This window comes from Oxyura jamaicensis, chromosome 13, assembly GCF_011077185.1.
Source record: "Oxyura jamaicensis isolate SHBP4307 breed ruddy duck chromosome 13, BPBGC_Ojam_1.0, whole genome shotgun sequence".
NCBI lineage: Eukaryota > Metazoa > Chordata > Aves > Anseriformes > Anatidae > Oxyura > Oxyura jamaicensis.
The window spans coordinates 13973165-13983869 of NC_048905.1; positions in this window are offsets into that span (position 1 = coordinate 13973165).

Genomic DNA, 10705 nt, shown 5'->3' on the forward strand with positions numbered 1-10705 from the left:
TTCCCTTGTCCTTCACGTTTCTTTAGCCCCTTTGAAGGGGTTTTCAAGGTTTTCCACACATTTAGAAGATTACGAACATCCAGCACCTCTTGTGTGGTTTGCAGTGAACATCACCACAAAACTAGGAGTTAGGAACGTCACAAAATTAGGAATGTCACAAAATGAGGAACTAGGAACATGACAAAATTAGGAACATCGCAAAACTAGGATTGAGGAACATCACAAGACACAGCCCATACTCAGGCGTTGGGAGCGTGGGAGTGCCGCCCAGTCCAGGCAGCCTGGGGCTGAGAGGCCTTGTGTAGCGCCAGGAACTTCAGGCAATGCCATGTTTCCAAAATAAACGTGTTTCTGAAGGGGTGAAGTGCTGTGTAAATATTCTGCTTTTATAGGGCCAAACAAGGACGGAAGCGCGGGGAACGCAGAAGTAACGGTCCCCGCTGCAGTGACAGGAAGGGAAGGCAGGAGGAGGTGGCAGCTCTGCGCAGGACCACAAAAAGGACTGCCGGAGTGGCTGAACCTGAGGAGCCCCTCTCCTCTTCCCTTAGGGCAGTGTGGGACGGCGAGGAATGAGGCCCTATGATGAGTGCAGGCTCCTGCCGCCCTCTCAGTAATTCTGCTTTTAAATTCCACCTGACCTGCTCCAGATGAGAATAGTTACGTTTGGAAGCTGTATCTGAACTACCCAGTTTAAAGCAAGCCCCTGTGTGTTCTGTGGGCTGCAGCCTGCTCCAGCAGGTACGAGGTTTTCTACAGCAACGCCACGTTCAGTACTGCTAGGAGGGGCGGGAAGAAGAGGGGTTTTCTTTGTAAACATAAATCTGTTTTGAGTTGATGCAATGAGTCAGCAATATAAGTCTCCCCACAGAGAAAATTCCACCACGTTAGGACAATGCAAGCAGGGGCCCAGCGCTCAGAAATAAGGCTCAGCATAAATGAAATCAGAAAATCCCTGTTTACACTGAGGTTTGGAATCCAGTGCTCACATTTTTCTAGAAAGTCACCAAGCTGGCTCCTAAACCTCCCCGTTGACTGAGCTATACTAAGAGACCAAACACAAGATACAGCGAGACAGGCAGGGGAATGGCCACAAACAACAGGCAGCATGTGAGAAGCGTCTTAAATAAGAAACTAAAAACACCACAGAGGAATACTCTAAAGAGTAAAAAAGAAATGTAATTCAGCAGGCTTCCTCCCCAGTCTAGGTGAAGTCCAGTTTTGCACCAAGCATCTTTCAAGTCCCTCCTTTGAAACAGGTTATTAACTTCTGGGTAACTCAGAGGATAGCAAAATGCTACACTCCAAACACACAGGCACCAGGAAGTCAAATACAGTCACACACACGCCTGTCACACAAGCCTTTTCATTCTCCCCCACCCTCTCCCAAAAAAAGAAGACATTCCTTCCTTTTACAACCTGCTGAATCATGGCACAGGCAGGCAGCCGTGAAACCCATTCCTGCCTGTGCTGCTTTGTCATTCAGGGGAAAAGAACAGTCCTAAATTTAAAAAGAAAAAAAAAATAAAAAATAAAAAATAAAAAAGAAGCTGCTAAAAGTGTATCCTGCACTGTGATTTTCAAGATGTTTGAATTTATTTACAAAAGGAATACAAAATCAATGCAAGGTAGATAAATGATCAAGGAAAAAAAAAAAAAAAAGAGGGATGAAAGGAACAGAAGAACCATGCACAGAGATTTAAGTGCTTTGGCAGCCGACCAGGTGGTATTTTTAGACCAGTCTATGGAGTGCCAGGGCAGGGGCGATAAAAGAAAGGGATGGCAGACACTGCACCACAAACATGACATTGACAAGGAAAACCATTTAGGTTTGCCCAGGCTTTGCCACAGATTTGCCAGTTTCCACTAATACACGCCTGGGGACCATGCTGTGCTGCTCTCTGATTTTAGAAGGAAATTCTGAAAGGCAGAAAAAGGGCAGTGTGGCAAGGCTGGAAAAGCCTGAAGTTCTCAATCCAGAATAGGCAGAACTCAGAGGTGACAGGAATCTTCAGTTTGTGAGCAAACCATGGGTTTGAATAATTGTATTTTGGGGAATTCTTCTTTTCCTGACTGTTACCAGACAGAGAAACCTGCTGTGCTTTCATCTGGTACTTTCTATTCTTAATTCCCTCTAACCTCAATCTCGGAAGAATTCCTGCTTCCTTAATCCCTCCAAGGCATTGCCACATCGCTAGCACTCTCCTTGCATTTCAAGCATTAGCCCGAGATCTTTTCAGATCTCATTCTCCTCTGGAAAACTGGCAAGAAGTGAGTGGAAAATCAGGCAGGTCAAGGCTGCAGGACATCAGTGACACTATGCTGGCAGATAGCAGGCAGTAAAGGCAGATGACCAGCGGGAGAACAGTGACTTTTGCTCTTTCAAACTTTGAACTGTGGGAGGGAAGACAAGCTCACATCTCAGTACGGGGCAATGTCCATGTGCTCTGTTACACTTTTCATGGAAAACATTTCTTTACAATGATATCTCTGGAGACCACTCCTGAGAAGGAGACCGGGAAAGATACACTGATATTAGCAAAACAGAGGGGCCCAAGTGCCTACAGAAAAAAAAAAAAAAAATAGTCCTGCCACTTTCAAAGGTAATAAATGTGAGCATGAGAAACGTTATGAATTAATAGTAACAAGTGAAGGAGGATAAACAGCAAAAGGAAGAAGCACTGGAGAACCAGAACCAGAGCATGAGGAGATAGATGGCAGGAGACAGGGAGGCACAGTAATCAGGTGGAAGATGATAAACAATCCATCTGGTAGAGTAAGTGAAGGAGGTAGGAAGTGCCCTTAGGAACAAGAACTTTACAGAAAACTTCTGGGACCCAGAAGCTCAGAATTATGCAAGACAAGAAAATAGGTGCAAGTTTGGTCTGGACATAGGTATTGAAATCATGACTTTCTTGGGTTGTATAGAGCTTTGGGAGCTCCTGTAGGCATTGCACCAGCTTGCTGGTCACAGTTTGATCCTGGTTGTGCTGTCTTCTGCCAGATCTTTCAGAGAACAGATATCTATATTGCTTGAAAGTGGCCTCAAATGTCCTCAGGTCTGTGTTCTCCCTGAGGGTCTCACACTTGAGGCATTTTTCTCTGAGCATTCCTGTGACACAGGCAGCAGGAGCTGGACTTCAGGTGTCTTCTGCTGCACTTGGGGTTGTGTTGTTACTCCCTCTCTAGGGAAACACTGCCTACCCTTTGGGTGCAAACACCGCAGTGATATCAACAGGCTGCCACCTCGGTGCCCTGGGTGCACTGGCAATGCCCAGAGCTTTTCACAGAGGCCACAACGATCCATGCACGCAGCTCCCTGGGAACCAGGCGCAGGGAGGGACTGGGGCTGTCCGTTAGGAACGAGGCCACAAGACAACACCGCGGTGATACAGTCCTTCTTTAGCTCACACTTTCCGAATCAGCCAGGACTGACTATGGGTGCCAAAGGCCACTCTCCCACAGCTGCTCGGCAGCTCCATACATTACCTGCGGCCGATATCTGCTGCCCCTTGGCAGCCCCCTGCCTTCCCTTCCTCATCCTCTTCAAAACCGAGCAGAAACGGCGCTAGAGCAGCCACATTCCTGGCGTGCCTGCAAACAGCACCTCGAGCTGCTGGCCTGCACTAATCCTGCCTCTCTGAGGTCAATAAACAGAGAATTAGCAGCACTTAACTCGGTGACCTCTGCGGAGCTGCCACTCTTTTGCTTGCAACGACTGGCTCCTGGAGCCGAAGGGGCTGGACTGCAAGAGGCAGATATTTCAGTCATTTGGGGGGTTTTTGTCCCAGTCTGACCAAAAAACCTCACTGGCCATTTAAGGAAGACAAACTGAGGTGTGGCTCCTACTCTGTATGCTGGCTTCTGACCCTTATTTTTTTATGCTTGACTTCCTCACTGTTTTTACTTAAATCTCACATGTGGTTTCATGCTGAGCCCGTTTCTCTTTGCATTACCCACATGTCACCCTCTGTGTCACTTCCTCCTTCGTGCTCACATGGCTGCTCTGTGGCTGGAGTTGGGCACCTGCCCCAGCTGAAAACAAAACACAAAAAAACACGAGGTTTGATTTCAGCAGCATTAACAGGTTGTCCTTTATATGAGCACACGGATGGAGGTAAACCTGAACGACTTGTGAAACTGAATCTCTAACTCCCAGTTTAATTGCTGATGAAGGTGTAGGTGTGTGCTGAAGTGCTTCACTCTGTGCTATCACAATGGCTGAGGTGGGATGGATGTCTGATGCAGCTGTCCTTGCTGTGGAGCAGTTCCTTCTGGTGCATGGCCCAGGTGGACAGTTGAGCTTGGCAACCTCTTAAATCACCATCAGAAGTTCTGTAATCCTGCAATGTGCAGGAGGAACTTGCTTCTGAGAATCAGCCCTTGCAGGGTAAAGTCTTCATAGGACCAGCTCGTCCCCCAGAGATGTGAGGACAAGCACGTGCCTGTAGGGACGGCAACAGCCCAGCTGCACTGCGGCCACAGCAGCTGCAAGCGGCCAGCAAGGCCTTCATGCACTTAATATACAGTGTTTTTACCCTGAGAGCCGCTCGGCCATGTGTCACTGAGCTGCAAGGCAGAGTGACTTTGCACCTTCCAAAAATAACAATGGTGGTGGAGAATCGTGGCTTAAGGGGGGGGTCCATGCATGTGCTCACCCCAGGAAGGTGCCAGCTAAGTCTGTGCATGCTGAGGATTTACGTCCATTTCTCAGTCAGAACTTAAATTGGCTGGTAACCAGGTGAAAATTTTTCCCTAAACATGGAAGCTTCTTAAGAGCCATTTCCTGCCAGCTGCTCACTAACCTCACAAACTAACCAGAAGCTGGAGTCCCCGTCAGCTCTGGTCCCTGCACCTTCCACGGCCCAGCCAGTGCTGCTTGGCCCTGGTGCCTTTACAGGGCTCGTCCCAGCTCCCTGAGCTGCCGGCAGTTCTGGCACCATGTTCTGCTGTCGGGGTGTTCCCTTTCAGTCCTAAAGAGCAGGCAGAACCCCGCTCATGTTTGCCCAGGCGGGGTTCCCATTGCAGGCAGGGCAGCACCCTAAAAACCGCACCACCGCTGTCGTGCCCTGTGGCTGCTGGTGCAGCTCAGAGCCTGGAGATCATCCCAGCCTCCCAGTCGGGTGGTGTTATTTCCCTGCCTCGTATCGCTATTACTCAGAAAAAGACGATTCACAACTTTTTCCAAGGAAAATGATAACAAGGCTCTCTTGGTGAGCTGGAGTCCTCTGTGCTTTCCTTACGGGCAGCAGAGGGGCCGAGGGCGAGGAGCGGAACCAGGCACGGCGCAAGGCTCCGTGCAAGCATTTGCAGCTCCCCACTGCCTTCTGGTGGCAAAAATGCATCCACCTCGCCCATCTCCTTCCCTCTGAGCCCAGCTCTTCTGCAGGGCGAGCGGTAGGGGCTCAGCCTCACACCTCCCTGGCGTTATCTCCCTGCAGAGCATCACTCAAATTCCCCGTGGTTTCGGCCCCAAAAGGCTCCATTCTGTGCCAGAAAATAGGGTGGAGAACAACAGACCCTGTGTTCCCAAGGGTCCTGCTCTGCCTCCAGGGATGCAACACGTCCCCGTCACGGTGAGTGCCGTGCCCCGGTGCATTCCTTTGGGCAGGAGCAACGAGAGGGTTTCCAGCCTGGGTTGCTGGGAGCAAAGCAGCCAGGAGTGAAGGCTTGATAGGATTTTCTGCTGCTTTTGTGTGTGATATTAGTCTCCTAGGGAAGGATAAGCTGCTGCGTCTGGAGGTGGTCCCTGCCTGCCTGTCCTCTGACAGCTGGAAGGAGCAAAGTGAACTTGTGTGTGGTGAAGACCTCAGCGGGTCTCACCTTATGGTCTGTCTGCATTTTCTGGGGGGATACGCTGCATTTTCTTGCATTGCTCTGGCTGACAAAACCAATATAACCTTAAGGTGCTGTAAGCATTCCCTCCCTGATTTCCTCCGGTCCTCTAGTTTGCATCAGTCTACGCTCTTAATTGTGTGTAGAAAGCATCTGGTGACAGGAAAAAGGCTTTGTTGTGCAGACCTCCGTGCACTCCCTGGAAGAGGATCCCTGGGCCTCCCAACGGGAACTGCACCCCCTCAGGCCCACACAGTGAGTGCCCATGGGGGCTCCCAGGCTCAGCCCTAGGTGTCCCCAAATGGGTTGGCCAAGGTCACAAGGGTGAGTTTGTGTTGGCACCGAACATTTCTGGTCATCTGGGCTCAGGCCGAGAAAATGGCGGAGCCTTTCCTCCAGGTTTAGGCCTGAGGCGGAGGCTTTCCTCCAGGGTTTGGATCTTGCTGCTGCTGCCGTTTAAATGATGGGGGATTGAAAGGAAATGATGCTTACTGGTATTTCAGAAATCAAAGAGCCTTTTTTTTAAAGCAGAGTGTGTGAACAAAGAAGATGTAAGTGAGGGCCTGGGGTCCACCAGATCTCCGCTGGTTCGAGGAAGCAGAGCGATGAGAGTGTCCCTGGGGGTGTCCTTTCCTCGCAGTCCTTTGGTGTCCTCCCGCGGGCGGAACAGCCCCTGCCTTTAGCAAAGCACATTCAGAAGCTGGCAATTGTTAAAAAATCCTAAATGTAGCCCGGCTGTTCTGATATCATTTCAGGGAAAAGGGTGAGTCATGGATTTAAAAGCAGCACGGTAGCGGTGTGCATCGAAACAAACGGTGTAGTATTCTCTGCAGACTTAGAAGACGCAGAAGCTTTCTCACATAGAAACCCATGAGGGTGTGGAGGTGGAGATTTATTTCAGAACTGGCTGGCTATTATAAAAGCAAACAGAAACTGGAGAATGAGAGGCCTCCTTCGGTGCATCGGCTGATAGGGAAATGAAGACAGTCTGGAGGCAGTCAGAAGATGTCTGCTTGGCACAAGGCTGCGAGAGATGGTTAAGGTTACACAAGTGAACCATGACAACCTCTGCTCTCTTTTTCAAGTCAAATAGCTTGGAGTTAGATCTTATCACTTAAGACTTGAATTAATCATGGGCTGAGTATTATAACTGAAAGAAATAGATCAAATTATAAAGGCAAGCTGCTACTAAGCTCAATGGAAACTAAAGAATGAAGAGGAATGAAGAGAGAGGTCTGATTAAGATTGTATTAAAAATATCAACTATGCCTCAGGGAATGGTGCTGTTCTCAAACAGATTCCAGCATTAGAAGTACAGTGGTTTAGCTTTCCATAAAGAAACCAGGCTAGGTAAAGAGCGTGAGTTCTTTCAGAGCATGTTAACCATGCCAGGAGGAATAGACTTGCAGCTGACCTGCCTCCCTTGCTTGCCTTCTTAGAAACTGTGGATTATAACAATCAGTTTATGTCAGATAAACTCTCTTACACTTTCACATTTCCAGTTTATTCCTTTTATTTATTCTAAATGTTTTCTCTATTAGGCTCTCCTGTTTTGTAAGCATCTATGTGTAAAACTTGAATTGGTTACTGACTGACTTTCTAAAAACACATCCTTGGCTTTGTTTGTTATCTTGGGACATTTCAGTGTGTCCGATGGAGCCTGGCCCAAATGGAGGCTCACGCCGAAGACTCCGTTCTCTCAACCACTTGCAGTGATTAGGAGGGATTTTTACCTTTACGTGGTGGGCTGCAGCCAGTCCCAGAAGCTCTCTGGTTGCTTCATAATGGTTCTCACTTGTAGCCCTGCCCGCACTGGGATGCCTGGTAGGCAGGCAGCCACACACAGCAGACAGTCACTGGGCTGGGGATGACAGTGAATTAAAATCCTATTTGGTTGTCTTTGCCCAGGCAATGTCCTTATAGCATTGGATTATGTTAGCATCTGAGCATAATGAGCAGTCATACAGGTTAATGTTCATTCTTTTTCCACGGTACGTGGCTTAGTGAAAGATCTTTACAATGGATTGTGAGAAGCCATTGCTCATCTTGGGCAATTTCAGGAATGTGGGATTGGGTTCCCTTAAATCCCTTTCTTATATAATCTACTTTTCTTTTTAATTTCTAGTGCTGTTATTCCTGCTGCCAAGAGCTTAGTTGTCACACAGGTACCGGAAACCTTTTGCCTGCTCAGAGGGCAGGGCAAATTATTCTTTGGTATTTGCAGAACTACAGCAACAGCCAAAAAATTAAGAGGTGTATTCAGGATGAGAAGATCAAGACAGTGAATAAAGCAAGCAAGCTGTTACATGTAATCACTAAACTGTACGGGACATAGCATCAGCTGGGGTCTGGACCCAGGACCAGCAGGACCAGACTGCAATGTGAAACTGTGATGAGCAGCGGTAACACCAGAACTTTCCAGAACAAAAGCACAAGCTCCTGTGTGCTGTGTTCAGTGTTCAGGTGCAGGAAGGTGGATAGCTGTCACTGGCACCACTGTCACTGCCGTTCAGCCTCCCAGTGGTTAAAAGCAGGGGTGTGCGGGCAAGTTTGGTATTTAGTGCTGCTTCTGGTTGTTCTATTCTTTTACACAATTGCATCGTGTGGCCATTTCACATCCTAAAATAAACCCAGCTGTTTTTAAAGCTATTCCTTTGTCCTTGTGTGTGATCGGTCACTGCTGAGGGACAGCTTCTTGCCTTTTGTGACAGCTCCCTGTGCCTGACATATTTGTCAGCTGCTTCTAAGGCCTCTGGGAAGAGCACGATCTCCTCGCTTACAGCCAGTGCCCTGCAGCTGGAGAGGACAACGTGGCTCCGAGGTGGGACCAGCTGGCACTGGAAGGAAAAGCGATGCCCTGGTTGGTCTCTGGCACCTCCTGGGATTGCCCCTGCCCAGTTTTGCAAGGTCACCTCGGCCTCCTCGCCAGGCTCAGACGAACAAAGGCAACAAGAAGTCACAGCTGGTAACCAGAACCTCGGCCCCTCCCGGCTTGCCTCTTGCCCTCGTGACGCTTGACTGCTGCCGGCTCCCTAGTCCTACGCCAGCGGCATTCATGGACAGCGGCTGTGTCCAGATTCTCCCTGGGGAGTGGGGAAGGGACGGCACCCGCGTTCCTCTGGCCTGGCAGTTTGGGCAGCCCAGGCTGGTGTCCCCCTGGGGAACATCACTCAGCACATCTCGGCAGGGCATGAGAGCAGCAGAGTTCAAAGGATGACGGTCCGAGCAATGCCCTGCTGCTGTCTGCAGCGCCTTTCTTTCTGGGAAACATCCATCCATCCCGCCCACGTCGTGCCTCCGCTGCCCCCAGGAACTCCTCCTTCCCCCTGCGGGATAGGATTTGGTGTGAAAAGCCCTGTAACAGCACAGTGATCACTGCCCTCCTGGTGGCCATGTCCCAGCACCACCTCCCCAGTCTGGACAAACTGCCCCGGCTCTTTCCCCATGCCTGGCAAGCCCGGGGCCTCTCTGCTGCAGGAGACCCATCAGAAACACCAGCTCCTTCCTAAAGAGCACCTCTGTATAGCTGCCCTCGCTCAGCCCCTCACCTCTCCCCCGGCTCCATCTCGAGACCGGGCAGAGCTGCTAGCACTCCCTTCCTGGCCCAAATGAGACAGGGCAGCGAGAGAGCTCTGCTTCTTCACCCCTGTAATTCAGGAAAGGCAAGCCGCCCTCCACCGCTGCTTTATACCCTTTGATGCATTTTTATGTGGCTTTAGCCTTGTCATTTTTTTTTCCACATCATTATAGGATAACAGTAAGTGTGTGTTAACATCAGAGCTGCCAAAGACACTTGAAAGGCTTGTTTGTCCCTCTGCAAGGCAAAATCATTCCCCTTCCTGCCATATGCACTTATCACGCCAGAAATTCCTTCTTGCTCACTCTGGCCAGAAGCACAGTTGCCTTTTTGGTGTTGTTCTTCGTTATTTATGTGCTATTTCTGACATTCTGCTGAAAAGGGAGTAGGAAAATTGGCAAAACACACGGAAAGGAGTTGCTTGCTCCATGTGACAACAATATGAGACAAGGCAGGACAAGAGAGGGGCTGAACTTGCATGTTTGAATAGTTTTAACAGATGTTGGCCGTAGAAGAGGGATTATTACTCATTTGCATGTATCGATGCCTTTTGATGATGAGTTAAGCAAGGGTAGCATCTTGGCACTGCTTTTATAGTAACATGCCCTCTAGACAGATTTAATATGCGCATAGATAAAGGTCACCAGACTCCTTTAGAAGAAAGCTTTAAAAAATGCCTCCAAATTATCCCTGACTGAATGAGTATCATGCACTTATTTACATAGTTTCCCAAAGGCTTTAAAGGGAGGCTTCCCACCCTCGCTGCTGAAGCATTTTATCTCTGCTGAGATGAAAACCACTGCCAGCAGGGCCAAAGGTTGAAGCAGCCCATAGAAGATTGCTTTGGCCCTTAAAAATTCTGTGATAACCAATCATTTGAGAACGTTTGTGTGACCTCTTTGATACGGCACAGACACAGAAATCTTGGGAATTACAACCAAAATCAGTCCAGCTCAACAGGCTAACATGCTTCTCCAATATCTACCCAGCTTGTACGCTGAGCGACACTTTGCAGGATGTCACCCTGAACTGGCAAAACCAACCATCTGTTGCCTTCCTTTGTGAAAAGAGGAGCCTCTGTACAGCTCTGCATTTTAGGAGGCTGATTCTTGCCACTTCTTGCAAAGTTTTCAAGGTTATTGCAAAATGCCAGGCCCTGGACACATGTCAAAACGCCCAGGAGGTCTGAGCCAGTCTGCACCTTCCTGGGAGCCCTGGTGGGAAGCGCAGAGCAGAAACTGGCTGCAGCTGCCCCTGTTTCTTAGGAATGGAAGAGCCTGGCCAAAGCTGTGTTAA